Consider the following 18668-nt stretch of genomic DNA (forward strand, 5'->3'; position numbering starts at 1 on the left):
ACAGAACCTATGTGCTCTGGAGCCCTCGCACCACAACTACTGAGCCCGCACGCCACAACTACTGAGCCTGCGCACCACAGCTAGAGAGAAGCCTGTGCAAAATAAAATAAATAAATACAAGTTTTAAAAAAAAAGACACTAAAATTGGGAAATTTGCTGTCAGGAAAAAACATGCTCCAGAGAGAAAGGAGGGTATAACTGGACAACCTTTTGCTTGGGCCTTGAAAGGAGCAAAAATTCACAGTATTCTGTCACACAGAGAGTTCTTTAAAGAAACTCTGTTTGTGACTCATGTATTCCCACAGCCTTCTCAGCAGAAGCCAAAAATAGAGATGATATTATCTAGGAAAGACATGTGGAGGAGCCAGGTCTAGTGGAGTGAGTCCCTGTGATGTGCATAGGAGAAACACAAGGTTGTTAAGAATTTTATACCAACAGAAAGAGCCATCTTAGACTGAAAGGGACAGATAAAGGACAAAATGAAAGAAGGATGTCAGGCTCCCCAAATTCTGCAGGCAGGAAGCAGACTGATAAAACTCCCCAGCTTCCAACACATGCTACCCTTCATGACAAAGGATAACTCTGAAGACAGAGCCTTGAGCCCAGACGTTGGAGCCGCAAGACCAAAGGGCAGAGCCGAGAGCTACAGAAAATTATTCATAGGTCTTGAAACCTGATGGAGTTTGCCCGGTTGGTTTTTGAAGTTGCTTGGAACTAGAGATTTCTTCTTTTCCTTTTATTTTCTCCCTTTTGAACAGAAATGTCTTTAATTGGTATCCTATGCTTTTCTCCCTCCTCCCCATTGTATTTAGGGAGCAGATACCATGTTTTCTTGTTTCACAGGTCCACAGATGGAGAGAGATATTTTTCCTCCAGGATGGATCACACCCAGAGTCTCACCCACACTTAATTTAGATGACTTAGATCATGAGATTTGGAACTTCTGAACTGATGAGATTTACATGAGATTTGGTGCTATATAGTGTTTGGAACTTTGGTGACGTTGAGATGGGGTAAACACATTTTGCATGTGAGATGAATGTGAATCTTTGGGGGTCAAAGAGCAGATGTGGTAGGCAAAATGCTGGCCCCCAAAGATGTCCATGTCCCAATCTCTGAAACCTGCAAATATGTCACCTTACATGGTAAATGGAACTTTGCAGATGTGATTAAGTAAAGGCTCTTGTGATAGGGAGATCATTCTGGGTTATCCACATGGGCTCAATGTAACCACAAGGATCCTTATAAAAGGGAAGCAGGTAGGTCAGAGTCAGAGATGGAGATGTGATGAAGGAGTCAGAGATCAATGTCATGGGAGGCCATGAGCCAAGGAATTGGGCAGCCTCTAAAAGCTGTAGAGGCAAGGAAATGGATTCTACTCTGGAGCCTCCTGAAATAATGCAGCCCTGCTGATACCTTGATTTTATCCCACTGAGACAAATTTTGAACTTCTAGCCTCTGTAACTGGAAAATGAAAAATGTGTCTTGTTTGTTTTAAGGCACTAAGTTTGTGGTAATTTATTACAATAGCAATAGGAAACTAATACAGTCCCTAAACATTTAATATTTTTATCCTATTGTAAATGGAAATTTTTATAGTTCAATTTCCATTTGTTCATTTCTAGTATGTAGGAAAAATGATTTTTATATATTGTTCTTGCATCCTGTAACCTAACTAAACTCAACTATTAGTTCTAGTAACTCTTTTTTAGACTCCATAAGACTTTCTACAGACACAAGGATGTTGTTTAACAATAAACACAGTTTAACTTTTTCCTTTCCAATCAGGATGCCATTTATTCTTTTTCTTGCCTTATTGCACTGGCTAGAACTGACTACTTAACTGGCTACAATGTTGAATGGAAGTGGTGAGAGTGAATATCTTGACTTGTTCTTGAACTCAGGAAGGAAAATGTTCTGTCTTTACCACTGAGTATAATGCCAGCCATAGGTTTTCCATAGATGACTTCATCAGGTGAGGAAATTCTTGTCCTAGGTTTCTGAGAGTTTTAATCAAGAACAGATATAGGGGCATTTCCCTGGTGGCACAGTGGTTAAGAATCCACCTGCCAATGCAGGGGACATGGGTTCAAGCCCTGGTCCGGGAAGATCCACATGCCACGGAGCAACTAAGTCCATGCGCCACAACTACTGAGCCTGCGCTCTAGAGCCCGTGAGCCACAACTACTGAGCCCACCTGCCACAACTACTAAAGCCCGCACACCTAGAGCCCGTACTCCGCAACAAGAGAAGCCAGCGCAATGAAGAGTAGCCCTTGCTCTCTGCAACAAGAGAAGCCACCGCAATGAAGAGTAGCCCCTGCTCACCGCAACTAGAGAAAGCCTGCACACAGCAACGAACACCCAACGCAGCCATAAATTAATTATTTTTTTTAAAAAAGAACAGATGCAGGGGCTTCCCTGGTGGCGCAGTGGTTGAGAGTCCGCCTGCCGATGCAGGGGACACGGGTTCGTGCCCCGGTCCGGGAAGATCCCACATGCCGCGGAGCGGCTGGGCCCGTGAGCCATGGCCGCTGAGCCTGCGCGTCCGGAGCCTGTGCTTCGCAACGGGAGAGGCCACAACAGTGAGAGGCCCGCGTACCACAAAAAAAAAAAAAAAAAAAAAAAAAAAGAACAGATGCAGGATCTTGAATTCTGCTTTTTCTTAATCCATTGATATGATCATGTCTTATTTAACCTATTGGTAGAATGAATTACAATTGTAGATTTTCAACTTTTGAAAACCTGCATTCCTGGGATAAACCACTTTAGGTCATGATGTGTTGTTTTTTAATATATTGTTGAAATCAGTTTGATAGAATATTGTTAATTTTTACATGTATGAGGAATATTGGTCTACAGTTTTTTTCCCCCTCATTTTTGCTCAAGTTCTGCATTGAGATTCCACATCTTGAGATTCCACAAGATGATGGTAGGCAGCCTCCTAAGGCATGACAGATTGAGCTTTTACAAGAGGTTCATAGGTTCTTCATTCTGAAAAACTTGAAGCTGGAAGAATTGTCACAAGGACTCGTCTTTTGATCCTTTTACGGCCAAACGCATAACAGTCTGAAAGGATGAAAATGTTCACTCATATCTTCCCCCATCCTTCACTCCCTGGCTTTACCTAGAGAGGAAGAGAAAACACATGCCTGAATAAGTACAGTTATAGTTACTATTTCCTAAAAAAAATTTACTCTCACTTCAGGGCTGTCTCAAAACTTTGCAAAAGAAAGATAATCTCCTTGGCACATAGTAGGAACTCAATAAATATTTGTTAAGTAAATTAGAGAATAGATACATGAGTAAGTGAACAAAAGAATCACCTTCAAGATGTCCCACTTGGGAAGAGCTGGTGTCAGTTCATAAACTTTCCAAGGGAGCCATGAGTAGGCTCAGGGAATCTGCAACACCCACACCCCACGCCTGATAAAAAAAACAGCGTGCAAGTGGGGCTATAGGCATACGTGCAGTTTTTTAATTCTCGTTGCGGTCTATGACCCAGAAAAGATTAAGAATCATTTCCTTGAGGCCTTTAAATATGCGGATGAATGAAACATAAACAATATTAATTTGCTTCCCATGGCCAAGTTTCTGGCTTCTAAGGATGGTCGGACTCTCAGGACAGCCTTGGTGTCTGTACAGGAGATCTCCCAATCTCTGAGCCCCGCAGCAGAGCTTCATTTATCCCCTCTCCAAGTGCGCAGTTAACTTCCCAGGCAGCAGACCCTAATGAAGCAAAACAATTAGGGATCCATTAGAGCCTTGCAGAGGGCCATTAATCCTCCCCACAGCAGGCCAGTGAGAGCACGGGAGGTTTTCCCAAGGAAGGGAGTGAGCCTGGAGACAGTCATTTGTTCCCTTCAGAGCAATCCAGCCCCCAGTGGGGTGGGGACAAGGGAGGCTGCATGTGTCCCTGTAGGATGTCACAGCAGAAGAAGGGGCACGAGGAAGGAAAAGAGGCACACTGCTAGGCCTCCTGTCGGCTCTGTTCACCACCTGAGGGGACCCGAGTTTGTTTCTGGAGGTCCGTGGAATTTTCTTAGTTTCCATTAAATCCCTGAATTGTTGAGACTGCAAGAAATACACTGGGCTCTGAAAGGAATTAAAAATGTGGACACGTGAATGCAACCTGAAGAACCAAATTGTGTTCTCTTGCAATTAAAAATAAAAGATATGGACCATGGAGATGGGTAAATGGCTTACTGGGATGTGTTCAGATGCCCTGGAAGTCCATTAGCATGAAAAGGCTCCCTCCTTGACCTCCTTACCTTTAACAGCCCTCTCAGAATCTCTGCTAAGATATCAGGACACACACCCCGAGATAATTCCCTGGAAATAGTCTGTGTATCAGAGAGCTGCCCACACTCCCTGGACTGGCTTCTCTAGAGACAGAGGCTGATCAGAAGGAGGGGTACATTCAGTGACCCCTGCTGAAAATTAATCCGTGAGCAACTTCCCTCTGCTGGGGTGGTGGGTAGAATTGGGGTAAACTTCTGGAAAGCACAAAGGAAATACACATCAAAAGGGACGTGCATACTCTTTGTACTAGTTATTTATTGCCACATAATAAATCATCTCCAACCTTAGTGGCTTAAAACAGCAAACATTAACTCACAGCTCTGGTGGGTCAAGAGTCCAGTCATGGGGCTTCCCTGGCGGCGCAGTGGTTGAGAGTCCGCCTGCCGATGCAGGGGACACGGGTTCGTGCCCCAGTCCGGGAAGATCCCACATGCCGCAGAGCGGCTGGGCCCGTGAGCCACGGCCGCTGAGCCTGCGCGTCCGGAGCCTGTGCTCCGCAACGGGAGAGGCCACAACCGTGAGAGGCCCGCGTAACACACACACAAAAAAAAGAAAGAGTCCAGTCATGGCTTGGATGGGTGCTTCTGTCTCAAGGTCCCTCGCAGGATGCAATCGAGGTGTCAGCCAAGGCCCGAGTCTCATCTGAAGGCTCAAGTGTGGGAGAATCCTCTTCTAAGCTCACTTACATTGTTGGTGGAAGGATTCATTTCCTCACCAGCCATTGGGTCAAAGGTCTCAGCTCCTCACTTGCCATTGGCTAGAAGCCTCCGTCAGGTCCTCACCGTGTGGGCCTCACCATGGTGCAGCTCACAACATGGCAGGCTGCTTTGCTCAAAGCAAACAAGTAAGAAGCCTGAGCAAGATGGAAGTCAGTATTTTGGTACCCGAATCTTGAAAGTCACATGCTATCACTTTCACCGTATTCTGTTCATTAGAAGCAAGTCACTAGGTTTCAGCCCCCTCTCAAGGGGAGGAGGTTACACAGCACAGGGATATCCGAAGGTGGGAATTACTGAGGGCCAATTTACAGACTGCCTACACACCCTTGAGCCCTATAACTCCACTTATTGGAAGTTACCCTAAAAGAAATAATCAGACAAGTACAAAGATGTACAGTCAACACTGCACTTTACAATAGTGTACAACCAGAGTCCGTCTGGGCTGGCATCTGTTACAACACGTTCAAATGACAGGACACTGTGCGTCACTAAAACACAACATAGAAGAACACTTACGTACATGAAAAAGCATGTGAGATATAGTATAAAGTTTAAAACAGCAGAACACGGGACTTCCCTGGTGGTCCAGTGGCTAAGACTCCACACTCACAATGCAGGGGGCCTGGGTCCAGTCCCTGGTCAGGGAACTAGATCCTGCATGCTGCAACTAAGAGCCCGCATGCCGCAACTAAAAGATCCTGAACGTGGAGACGAGGATCCCGCGTGCCACAACTAAGACCCCGTGTAGCCAAATAAATAAATAAATGAATAAATATTTTTTAAAAAGCAGAACACAAAATCATATGCACTATGATTCCCATATTCAAATATATAGAGGGAAAATAATAAAAGAAACCTCTACTTTTTAACACTTTGAAGTATCTCTGGGTAACAGGACTATGCATGATTTTCACCTCCTTTATACTTCCTTGTGTTTTTATAATTTTCTACAATAAATAGGTATTACTTTTATCATAAGAAAAGAGAATGCTTTTTTAAGATTTGAATTCACTGGGTGGTAACAATGTCACACTTTCCACATTTGTTCTCCTCTGCAAACCTGAATGACAGAGGAAGAAAAGAAAGATGTAGCAGACGCAGCCCCAGTACTTGAACTGGGCCCTGAGGCTGAGGGAGAGGAGACCAGGCCTCGGGCCACTGACAGCTATGCCATGCCATTGTGCACATCTGAAAAACCACCCTTCTGGGAGCTTGGTGAGCCTGGGGGTAATTTAGAAGAAGGTGCCCCCCCTCTCTGAACAGACACAGCCCCGACCCAGGGTACACGGCGTGGCCAGCGGAGCGTGGGCCGGACTTCAGCCCCACTTGCCTCCCCAGCCAGGCACCCTTGTTCTTGTCCTGTGGCCTTGCCTACCCGAAGGTGAGAGGTAAGTGGGCAAAACCCCAGCTTCTGGGTGTCGCAAGCCGGCTCACTTCTCACAGTTTGCCTCGCCGTTTGCCTCGCCCCACTCCTGCCCTGTGGGCGGCTGCTCATAGGCCAGACGCCACCACTTCCTAGACCTGGCCACACCGGTTAAGTGGCTGCCCCGAGGCCAAAGCGCCAGGAAGGAGAGCAGGGAGCTCTCAAAGACTCGTCCCTCACCTCCAGCTCCATCGCTCTCTCCACTCTGAGCTGCACTCATCTTCTAGACGATCCTGACGCCCCAAGCCCTGCTGTCTCGGGCCTCACGGGCTCAGCTGCACCTTTCTCTGCAGGGCTTCCCCGACTCCGCCCCCGGCCTGAGCTTCCTCTCCTGCTTCCCACCTCCTCCATCCAGACGACAAATCACAAACGAGCCATCAGAGAGGGGGCCTCGCCGGCCCTGAGTATTTGCTCTGTGCCACTGCAGCTGGGGCTTCACACGTGCTACGTCATCCTCAGCAGGCGTTGTCATCCTGACTTGCCATGAGAAACCTGAGCCTCGGGGAAGGCAATGAACTGTCGCAGGCCACACAGCCAGGAAGGGAGGGATGGGGCTGCGACTCAGAGCTCATCTTACTAGTCCACGCACGATGCCTCTTGAAGTTTGTTCCACAGGGAGAAGAGGGAGGAGAGAAACACGGCTATGTGTTAGAAACCCGAGCACTTTATCTGTTAAAGACATGTAATAATTCAAAAGCAAGCCTGAGGGCAGAAAATCCCCACCGATCGCGTTTCCAGGGACTGGGAGAATCAAAAGGCTAACCTGACCAGCAGGGCACAGACCCCCGTGTGATCTCCAGGCCCGCTGACCTGGATTCTTAGGGACCAGAAACAGGAAAGGTCACCTCCACAAAGCGGGTGGCTCTCGGGACCCAGAGCATCCTGGGAATGACCAGGACACTCACTGGGCTTCTCCAGCCTAGACCTGGTCATGGGAAAAGCTTCCAAACCTCCTGGGGCACAGCCCCGGGTGGCTGAGGGGCCCACGGCCCGGCTGAAGCAGAGACCCCATCCCACCGGCAGGCAGCCCGCAGGTGGGTGGGTGCTGCAGGGGTCCTGCTCAGAACAGAGAGCTCCCCGTTTCAGGACAACGAAAAGAGCCTGACGGTCCAGCATGGAGGGAGGAGGGTCAGCCGCCATTTTGCACCAGCCTTAGAAATTATTACCTCCCAAATGGGGCCTCCATCCTGGCTTCCCAGCATGCACTGGGCTCAGGAGAAGCATCCCAGCTTATCGGGAGGATGAAGGAGGTGGAAGGGAAGGAGAAAGAAGCAGATTTTCCAGTACGTGCCATGTGAGGTGTTTGGTTTACATTATCCCATTTACCTTCCCACAACTCTGGGAAGTGGGCGTTCATGTTCTTCCTATTTTCTAGAAGAGGAGGATGTGAGTCTGAGACAGGAAGAAGCTTGCTGGCGGTCACACGGCCAGAGAGCACTGGGTTTAGGCACAGGCCTCTGAGGGGAGCCCTGAGCCAGCGCACCTTGGCTCAGACCATAAGGTGGCGATCAGCAAGGGAAAGGTCCTGTCATCACTGGATTCGCTGCAGGGAAGCAGGGGACATGCCAAGCTGCCTGGATCCCCCCTCATTCCGTCTCCACTTCACCCGAGTGGGAGCTGAATCCCAGAGCATCCGATTTCACACAGCCAGTTAGGACGTGGCCGTCTCTGTCCTCTAGGTAGGTGACCGAGGCAGGGCGCTGGGATGGTCTGACTCCCCGGCCCCAGTCCCTGCTCAACCAGTGAATGGCAGTGGACTCAGGGCAGCCTCTCCCTTTCTCCTCTTCCATTTCCCCACATGGAAAACTGTTCAGGTTAAAGGAGACGTTGCTGCAGCCTGTAGCCTCGGCCTGCCATGATTCTCCTTCAGTCTAAAAGGTTGTTGGCTCTGAACCCGATTAGGATAAGTCCATTTCAGACAACGTGCGTCCCCCGTGGGCTCTGTTCTCCCCCATCCGCCTCCCATTTGCCTGTCGTCACCCGAAGTAACCACTTACTGAACTACCAAGGAGAAGGCCAGCAGGTCGAGAGAGGGGAAACGGCAAAAACCAACCTTAACAAAAAGTATTTGAACTCCCAATAAAATTTCGTCCCTTCCCATTGGCAGATTTTATCATTTTTTATTTAAGCCCCGTGCAGCCAAGCATGTGGACAGGAGCTCGCTTCTGTCCCAGATAGAGAATAACAGGGGCCCTGACCTGGGGAGCCCCCGGGAGGGTGGAGCGCCCTCCACAGGCTGTGATGGAGGGCACACTACAGAGCTGGTTCCTGCCAGCCCTCCAGGATGCCTGAACGCCCGTCACGGGAGGGAGTCTTTTTGGAAATTACATTTAATAATAGCAACAACACCAGCAGCTCTCATTTCTTGAGCGCTCGTCATGTGCCAGGGGCAGAGCTCGGCCCTTACACACCTTGTCTCACTTAATACCCTGCGAGGTGGACACTGATTATCTCCATTGTATAGATGAACAAACCAAGGCCCAGCAAGGATAAGTAACTTGCCAAGACCTCATAGGCAGTCGAGAGCAGAGAGGGCTTTAAACCTGGTGTGTCTGACTCTGGTGCGTGTGCTCCTAACCCATTGTCACTGGCCTTTCGGGAGAGGCGTGTGGTTAAGAGTCTCTGGGCTCAGGGGTCCTGTGAAAAATGAACCTGTGTATTCACTCAACCATCAGGAAGCTTCGATCATGGACTGGGTAGTAGGTGATACCAAGGAAAAGTTTAGGATGATGGTGACACAGTTATGTAAGGAGAGATCCAGGGTTTTAGAAATGTCCACTGGATTATGTAGTGATGTTGAGACACGGTGTCTGGCATTTGCTATGAAATCCTTCAGGAAACAAGGAAAACAAACTGGGCAAAAATCTTACTAATTGTTGAATCTGAGTAATGGCTATATGGGGCTCATTGTATTATTATTTCTACTTCCAAGTATGTTTGAAAACATTCATAAGTATGTATTTTAAAATACATACGGGAGTTCCCTGGTAGTCTAGTGGTTAGAATCTAGTGCTTTCACGGCCGTAGCCCAGGTTCAATCCCTGGTCAGGGAACTGAGATCCCACAAGCGGCACAGCGTGGCCACACACACAAAAAAAAATACACACAGAACATCATTCGTCATTAGGGATGTGCAAATCAAAACTACAATGAGAAACCAGCTCACATTCATCAAGATGGCTACTATCCCCCCAAAACAAAGAAACAAACAAAAAGCAGAAACTAACAAGTGTTAAAGAGGACGTGGAAAAATCCATACCCTTGAACACTGTTGGTGGGAATGTAAAATGTTACAGCTGCTGTGAAAAACAGTACAGCAGTTCCTCAAAAACTTAAAAACATAATTACCACATGATCCAGCAAGCCCACATCTGGATATATATCCAAAAGATTTGAAAGCAAGTTCTCAAAGAGATACTTGTATACCCATGTTCATAGCAGCATGATTCACTGTAGCTAAATGTGGACGCAACACATATGTCCGTCTATGAATGAATCAATAAACAAAATGTGACATATCCATACAGTGGAACATCATTCAGCCTCTAAACAGAAGGAAATTCTGATACAGGCTACAAGGTGGAAGAAGCTTGAGGACAGCATATGCTAAATGAAATGAGGCAGTCAAGAAATGAAAACTATTGCTTGATTCCACTGATAACGACGTACCTAGAGGAGTCAGATTCACAGAGCTCCAGTTTGGGAGGAAGAAAAAGTTCTGGAGTTGAATAATGGTGATGGTTGCCCAGCAATGTGAATGTACTTGATAATACTGAATGGTACACTTAAAAATGGTCCAGATGGTAACTTTTATGTTTTTGTGTAATTTACCACAATTTAAAAAAAGTTTTTAAAACACGCACATACACAAAATGAACCATTTTGCTGTGTGCCCATGTGAACGTTCTCCAGAAGCTGTTTGAAGTAGAAAAACAAGCAAATACAGTACTATGTAGTTAAGTAGATGCACAGGAAAAAATTCTGTAAAGACACGGAATTGTCTTTCTGTGGTTTTCTCTGGGGAGTGAGACGGAGGTGGCTGGGAAGTAGGAAACCTGGACTTTCTATTTTGTAAGTTTTTATGCTATTTGAACTGTTGAAACAAAAACTGTTCTATGCATTATTTTGGAAATAAGTTTGATTTTTTTTTTTAGTGCAACTACGGTCCCTGGGACAGGAAGTTATCACCAGCCCCAACACATTAGCAATGACTGTAGGATAGATTTGGCCCTGACCTCTGGCCCTGGAGGAAAGACGGGGATGGCTCTCTCTGTGTTTCTGCGTGAAGGAGAGGGAGGGGGGTTATGAGGGGACTGGGTCTGAGCAGGGAGCCACATGAGGCCTCGTTGGATCCTGCGACTGTTTGTGCAAGGAAAGGGCTCTGAATCATGAAACAGGAGCGTGAACAGAGGGGCAGAGGAGCCCCTGGGGCAGCCCCACCTGAGCTTTGGGACAGGTGGGGTGAGACGCAACCCTGAACCCAGCCCAAGGCCTGTGTGTCAGTCCAAGCCCTGCAGTCTCCAACCCCCGGACCCAGGAAGCCCTCAGGCATTTCATTTATAAAATATAAAGGGTCAGGCTTCCCTGGTGGCGCAGTGGTTGAGAGTCCGCCTGCCGACGGGGGTGGGGGAACACGGGTTCGTGCCCTGGTCCGGGAAGATCCCACATGCCGCGGAGCAGCTGGGCCCGTGAGCCATGGCCGCTGAGCCTGCGCTTCCGGCGCCTGTGCTCCGCAGCGGGAGAGGCCACAACAGTGAGAGGCCCGTGTACCGCAAAAAATATATATATATATATAAAGGGTCATATCTGCTCTCAGACCACCAGGATAATTTTTTAAAAGAGAATGGATAACAACAATTAATATTTATCATGCTCAGAATATGCACCAAGCCCTATACTAAGAGCTTTATTTGTATCCGTTCATTTAATCCTTATTAAACAGCACTATGAGGAGAGAGTACCATCAAAATCCCTATTTCACAGATGAGAAAACTGAGGCACGGAGAGACTGAATGACTTGCCCAAAGTCATTACACAGCTAGTAAGTAGCAAAGTTGACTATGTGTCTGGAATCTGGCCTAACAACCATGTTCCAACGGTGCCTCTCAGTGGAGACTCTATGACTCAGGCCTCCACTGGAAGGAAGTGACAGAAACCCAAACAAGCAAGCTCAAACATAAAAAAAATAAATATAAAAAATATCTTGGATAAAGAAAAGGAAAACTCTAAGGTCCTACTTCAGGCACAGCTGGATCCAGGTGCTCAAGTGATGTGTGGAATTCACCTCCCTCCATCTCCACTCCGCTTTCACCCAGGCAGGCTCTATTCTCAAGCAGACTCCCACATGGGTGGCAAAGAAGTTCCCAGAACTTTAGGCTTTGGTTCCACCAGTCTGGCAACCCCCACAGAGCAAGGGATTCCTTCCAATTAAACTCCCAGGTTTGGGTCTCACTGGATGGGCTCGGGCCACATCCTCATTCCTGAACCAAGCCCTGTGATTTGAGGAAGGCCTGGGTCTGAGTAGAAGAGGGGGGTTCCCCAAAGGAAAATTCAGGCCATTCCTGAAGAATGAATGATGGCCGCTGGGCAGGTAGAAATGTCAGCAGTCCCTCCGACGTGGAAGTGCTTAGAATTCTGCCAGGCAGGGTCAGACATGGGAATTATTACTATAGGAGACCACTGTGTGCATGGCATCTGCCACAAACCCAGGCTGAGACCCCCGAGTCCACAGAGGGGTTGGCAGGACATTAGTGTTGGTCTGGCATCACCACCCACACTGGCTGGTCTCAGAAGGATGCAGAGAGCAGCACGGGTCTGCAGCCCTGGGGTCTGCATTCCCTCCCTGGTTCTGCAATCCCTGGCTGCGTGGCCTTGGGAAAGTGGCCTAAACTGTGCTCAGCCTCAGTTTCCTCATCTGAAAAATGGGAACTACAAAACCTCATGTATAGGATCGCAGTAAGGATTGCAAGAGAAAAGGATCTGGGTGCCTGGAACCACCCCAGCAAACCTCAGGGGCTCAATCAATGATTTTTTTTTAATGTAGGAAATCATTTAATATAAATCTCAGTAATTAACACATTGAATTTTTTTTTTTTTTTTTTTTTTTTTTCTGCGGTACACGGGCCTCTCACTGTTGTGGCCTCTCCCATTGTGGAGCACAGGCTCCGGACGCGCAGGCTCAGCGGCCGTGGCTCACGGACCCAGCTGCTCCGCGGCATGTGGGATCTTCCCGGACCGGAGCACGAACCCGTGTCCCCTGCTTCGGCAGGCGGACTCTCAACCACTGCGCCACCAGGGAAGCCCCACATTGAATTTTTAAGTAAAATTTTGTTCTGGAATACATTGAGATTTGCTGAAAGGCTGTCTGTCAATACCAAAAACACAACACTGGTACATTATTATGAGCTAAACTACAGACCCTACTCATATTTCACCATTTCTTTGTTTTAGTTTTATTTTATATTAGGGTATAGGTGATTTACAGTTTTGTGTTAGTTTCAGGTGTACAGCCAACTGACTCAGTTATGCATATACATATCCATTTTTTTTTCAGATTCTTTTCCCATACAGGTTATTACAGAATATTGAGTAGCATTCCCTGTGCTATACAGTAGGTCCTTGTTGATCATCTCTTTTGTATATAGTAGTGTGTATATGTTAATCCCAAACTCCTAATTTATCCCTCCCCCTACATCCTTCCCCTCTGGTAATCATAAGTTTGTTTTCGAAGTCTGTGAGTCCGTTTCTGTTTTGTAAATAAATTCATTTGTTTCATTTTTTTAGATTCTGCATATAAGTGATATCTTATCAATCAATGACTTTTAAGAGTTCGCCTGCCAGCTGCTGCCCCCGCCCCTGGAAGGCCCTTTGGGCATCTGAACTGAGGACCAGAGGACTTCAGGAAAGCAATTCCTCTTTGCTTTAGCTGTTGGCAGACTTTAACGAAAGCAAATTAAATAAAAGCCAATCCTGGGACTTTCTTAAATCTTTTCCAAGGCACTTGACCCAGCAGTGGTGCAAATGCAAAGAGCCAGTCCTGCCAAGGCAATGGATGGGTGGCAAAGATTAGCTCGAGGGTCCCAGAGGCCCAGGGCCTAGGACGCACCTCTGCTCCGGGGTTCCCCTGAGGCTGTTCTGAGAGGGGGTGAGGGAGACTCAGCTGCGACTGTAGAAGTACTGTGTCACCTGTAATGCCTCCAAAGAGGTGGGGTTCCCAAAGAGGGTGCCACAGGACCCGCAGCCTTTGGGGAGCTAACAGGCACGCGGTGCCTTCTGGGTGACTTGAAAATGTTAAGAAAGCCTCCCTTTGTGCAAAATGTGAAATAATGTAAATGTCCCCTTTCAAAGGTTTAAAACGTGTCATGAATTCCATAACTGCGAATCTGCCGGCTAAATGAGTCATAAACTGGGCTCTCTGCACTGCCCGTGTCTGCGCCACCAGAGCTGCCCCGCACTCGATCCACGCTGCGGGAAATCGGTCCTGAATTATTCGTGTTGTGGGTGTCACAGTAGCTGAAAGAGTGGATGCTCTTGATGAAACATAATCACCCTGACTTGGGAACAAGCAGCTGTGCTCAAACCTGCTCTCGGCATGTGCCAGGCACCCCACGAATCACTGTGGGGAGGGGCAGAGGGAGAGGATGGTTGAAATCAGGGATCCCAGGCCACATCCAGCCCAATTCCTATCTGGAAATAAAGCTTTATTGGGTCATTGATTTAGCTACTGGCTACGGCTTCTTCCACACGACAGCGGCTGAGTGGAGTCGCTGAGACGGAAAGGAACAGCCTGCAAAGCCTCAAGTATTTACTAACTGGTCCTTTCCAGAAAAAATGGCTGACTCCTGGTTTAAACAAAGTCAAGTACGCTTCTTTCTCGCAGGACTTCTCAGGGGGCTTTAAAGTGTTATTAGACAACGTGAACTGCCACGCAAGGGATTTCCCAAACCTATTAGATGGAGAACCTTCTCTTCCCTGGGGCATCTCGCAAGCCTGGGGTCCACGAGCCACACTGGCCACACAGGCCCCACTGTGGCCTGCGCACGGCATCCTGGGACTGAGGTTATAGGAGCAGTAGGATGTTGTGATGACCCCCCCAGTGTCTGAGTGACCAAGCGGAGAGTTCTGAGATTCCTGAACTTGCCTATCAATCCATCCTGCCTCCCCCGATCATGAACTCTAGGACACCTCTGTCTGTGTCCCCCCACATGGCAGCTCCACTCACTGTAGCCAGGAGGAAAGTGCAGCCCAAGGCAGGAGAGCGAAGGTTGCCCGCTTGGAATGCCCACAAGCAGGGTCCTATGGGAGGAAGTCTAGCTCTCGGGTCAGCCGTCCTGCCCAGGGGTGTTTGCAAAACGGGAACCAGCCACCGAGAGCCGCCTGTGAACATGAGTCACTGCTCCCTCAAATCAACAAACAAGGCCGCAGACCCAGACACCAGCTCTCTCCCTGGAGCATCGCCTGCCCCTCAAGGGCCTCAGCCCTGCCTCTCCCAGCCCTGGGGCACTGAGCTGGCAAAGACTGGCAAGTGGAGGCAGCTGCTCCTTCCTCCAGCCTCAGACCTCAGGCACGTCCGGCCACGCACGCCACACCCTGTGCAACCACTGTCCACATCCCCGATGCAGGCCTGGGCAGCGTGGCAGAAGTGCCCACACGCATCGGGCACAGGATCAGGAAAACCCAACCTCTGCCCCGGAGGGCTCATCAGCCAAAGTGAAAGGAATCATGGAGGAACAGGCAAAGTGCTGTGGAAGAGGGGAAATCCAGGAAGGCTTCCTGGATGGTGTGGCTCCTAAGGTGTGCCTGCATAGAGGGTATTGACCAGGGAGACTCCAAGGGCAGAAAGACATATCAGAGAGCGGGACAAACTGCCCAGGGCAGGGAGCAGCGAGCACAGAGCATTCTGAGGAGCGGTTTGTTCCACGTCTGCTTGAGGGCAGCCTTGTGCACGCTGAAAGACCCTGGGCTGGGCAGCCTGACTGGGGACGGGGGTGGCAAAGGCCCTGACGGCAGGAGGGGAACTGCTGGCAGCAGAGAGGGCCCTTAGGACCTCTGAGCTGGGCGGCAGCATGATCAGAACTGGCTGCTCATGTGAGACTTCGCTGTTCAAGCCACAGAGGGTGTAAGTAATCCTAACGACAGTAAGGGGTCCGCTGCCGTTTGTGCGCACACCGGGTGCCAGCGAACGAGAAGCACTGTGGTTGCTGCTTCCTTTCATCCTCGTGATGCCTTCAGGAGGTGGGTGTGACCCTTATCCCTGCTTTCCTAAGGAAGAGGTTCAGGGAGGTTAACTTGCCCAAGGCCACCCAGCCAGGAAGTGGCAGGGACAGATTTTTTTTTTTTTTTTTTTTTTTTTTTTTTTTTTGCGGTACGCGGGCCTCTCACTGTTGTGGCCTCTCCCGTTGCGGAGCAACAGGCTCCGGACGCGCAGGCTCAGCGGCCATGGCTCACGGGCCCAGCCGCTCCGCAGCATGTGGGATCCTACCGAACCGGGGCACGAACCCGCGTTCCCTGCATCGGCAGGCGGACTCTCAACCACTGCGCCACTAGGGAAGCCCAGGGACTGATGTTTGAATCCAGACTCTTGACTGCTCTTTCGTAGCCTCTTCCTGGGGGGGAGAAAGAAGACCCAACACGCTGGGCTGTGAGCTGTGCTCCAGCGCTGCTGCCGAATCATTTCCTCCAGTCGGCCCCACAGAACGCTGCACTCGAGCATCAGGAAGGAGGACCCCGCCAGCCCTGACTGTGGTGGTCTTCCCGGAGCTGCTCCTTGACAGGCTGGGGGCCTCCAGGAAGCCACTAATGTCAGCCGGTCTCAGTCCCCATGGCCTGGCACAGAGCCCAGCACAGAGTAGGCACTCAGCAAATAATTGTTGAATGAACAAATGGTTGAACAGCTGTTTGTAAATAACTAAAACACACACCATGGCAACCAGCTTTCCTCTTTAATCCATGTGAAAAGAAAAAATGAAGCTCTCCAAATATTTGCACGATAATAATCCATCTTGAAGTTGAAATATGTTCCCCCAAATTACCCGCCATGTCTGATTTCAAAGAACTTATATTCTTGTAGACTTCAAGATGGAGCATGTCAAATCCTGACAGTCAGAACAAGAGGAGATGTTCAAAAAGACAGCAGCCGGGCTTCCCTGGTGGTGCAGTGGTTGAGAGTCTGCCTGCCGATGCAGGGGACATGGGTTCGTGCCCCGGTCCGGGAGGATCCCACGTGCCGCGGAGCGGCTGGGCCCGTGAGCCGTGCCCGCTGGGCCTGCGCGTCCGGAGCCTGTGCTCCGCAGCGAGAGAGGCCATAGCAGTGAGAGGCCCGCGTACCACAAAAAAGTAAAAAATAAAAAGACAGCAGCCAGCCCGACAGCTCCCCGGGCCCCAGGGAAGACACGGGATGGGAGAAGCTGAGTCTCTCCTCCGGGCTGGTGGGGCTTACACGGCGGCACTAGCTTCTTGGGTTTCCCCATGAGCTGAACATCCCTTCCACTAACCCAGGAATTTGATGCAATAAATCTCATGATTACTGATGGTTCCTCTACTCCAGGTGTGGGCTTATTGGCCAAGGATTAAACATCTCATTCAAGGTGATCTAACTACATTTCTGGAGAGAGAAAAACAGAGGCAGAAGAATGCAGGGCACACAGCCTGTCCCTGGAGGATAGGCTCATGAGGGATTTGGGTTTCAGAAAACAAAAGATCATGTGTTGCCAGAGACCTGCAGCTGCAGGACCCTCGATGGGACCGTTCAGTCCAGCTGTGTTAGCATGGGTGGGACAGGAAGGGGTTGGGAAACACAGATGAGCCAGGCGGGTGAGGCCCCTGCAGAGCAAGATGGCCTGGGTTCAGGTTCTAGTTCTGCCACTTGCTGGGTCTGAGACCTTGAGAAAGTCACTTAACCTCATGAGTAAAATGGGAATAACAATAAAACCCACCTTGCAATGTTGTTGTGAGGATTATAAGTAATTATACATAAATGGCCATTCTTGTGCCTAGTTTATCATAAAGGCTACTGCCCCATCTCTCCTTCCAACATCTCTGCTGAAGTTTCCTCTTATTAAAGAAGAAAAAAATACATGTACATGTCCGATAATACCTGGGCCAGGGACATTGTGTAGTGTCTCAGGCTGTCAAAGAGACTTAAGTGGAGCTGGCAGGAACTCTTCACGGAAGACACTCACCTCCACACTCCAGGGATGTGTTTTGCACTGGAGTTTATTCTCAGCCACGCAGATTCTACTCAGACCACCCATTTTGCCCCCCATTCTGTCAATAAATGTTGGGGGGTTCACACAACGGCCAGGCCCAGTGCTGGGACACAGGGACACTCTGACCTGCTCTCCACCCCCGGGGGCTCACAGCCACGTGGGTTCTGGACCTTGGGACCATCCTGGGGCTGGAACCATGTCCAGGGTCTCAGAGGGCTTTAAGCCCATTCCTACCAGTGGCAATGCTTCCTCCACAAAGAGATTGCCATCCAGTCCTAATAAAATCCCTCCAAGCCCAGAATTTTAATAAGCAGATAAACAGGTGGTATTGTGTTTCTTTTAAAATACATATAAAGAATGTTCCCTGAGCAAAGATGCTATGCATCCCCCAATAATCCTGCATCATCCTTCCCCTCCCCCTGAGCCAGCTGGGGCTCTGGGTTCGGGGCTCTGGGGGTGTACCTGACGCCATGCCAAGAGCATCTCAAAATATTGACACATCTGCTCCCCATGACAACCTGGGAGAGCGGGGGCCGTGAGCACCCTCCTTTTGCGGATGTGGAAACTGAGACATGAAAAAGTGAAGAGACTTGCCCAAGGCCAAGCCAGGCCCTACCCTGACTTCTCTCTCCAAAGGGGCCAGGCTACTGACGCTGGCAAAGAAGAGGTCCACCATGCCATGGCCAGAAGGGCCAAGTCCACATCCATCTGCAGAGTCCCGCAGGAAAGGGCGTCTGGCTCTCACACCTCCCCTCTGTGATCCTGGGTCTACCCTGCTTGACAGTGCAGGGTCCTTGCCCCTCAAGAGCTGACCAGGGAAATAGGGCCCGGTGTTCTGGACAGTGAGAGGGTCCGGGGCTTGAAAGAGAACAAGGAACAAGGCCTCCTCCTCTCAGGATACAGGAGTTAGCAAACACCAATACAGGATACCTAGTGAAATTTGCATTTCAGATAACACATTTTTAACATAAGTAGTCACATGCAGTATTGGGGATATACTAAGAAAGTATTCGTAGTT

Source organism: Phocoena sinus, chromosome 16 (assembly GCF_008692025.1).
Source record: "Phocoena sinus isolate mPhoSin1 chromosome 16, mPhoSin1.pri, whole genome shotgun sequence".
NCBI classification, from domain to species: Eukaryota; Metazoa; Chordata; class Mammalia; order Artiodactyla; family Phocoenidae; genus Phocoena; species Phocoena sinus.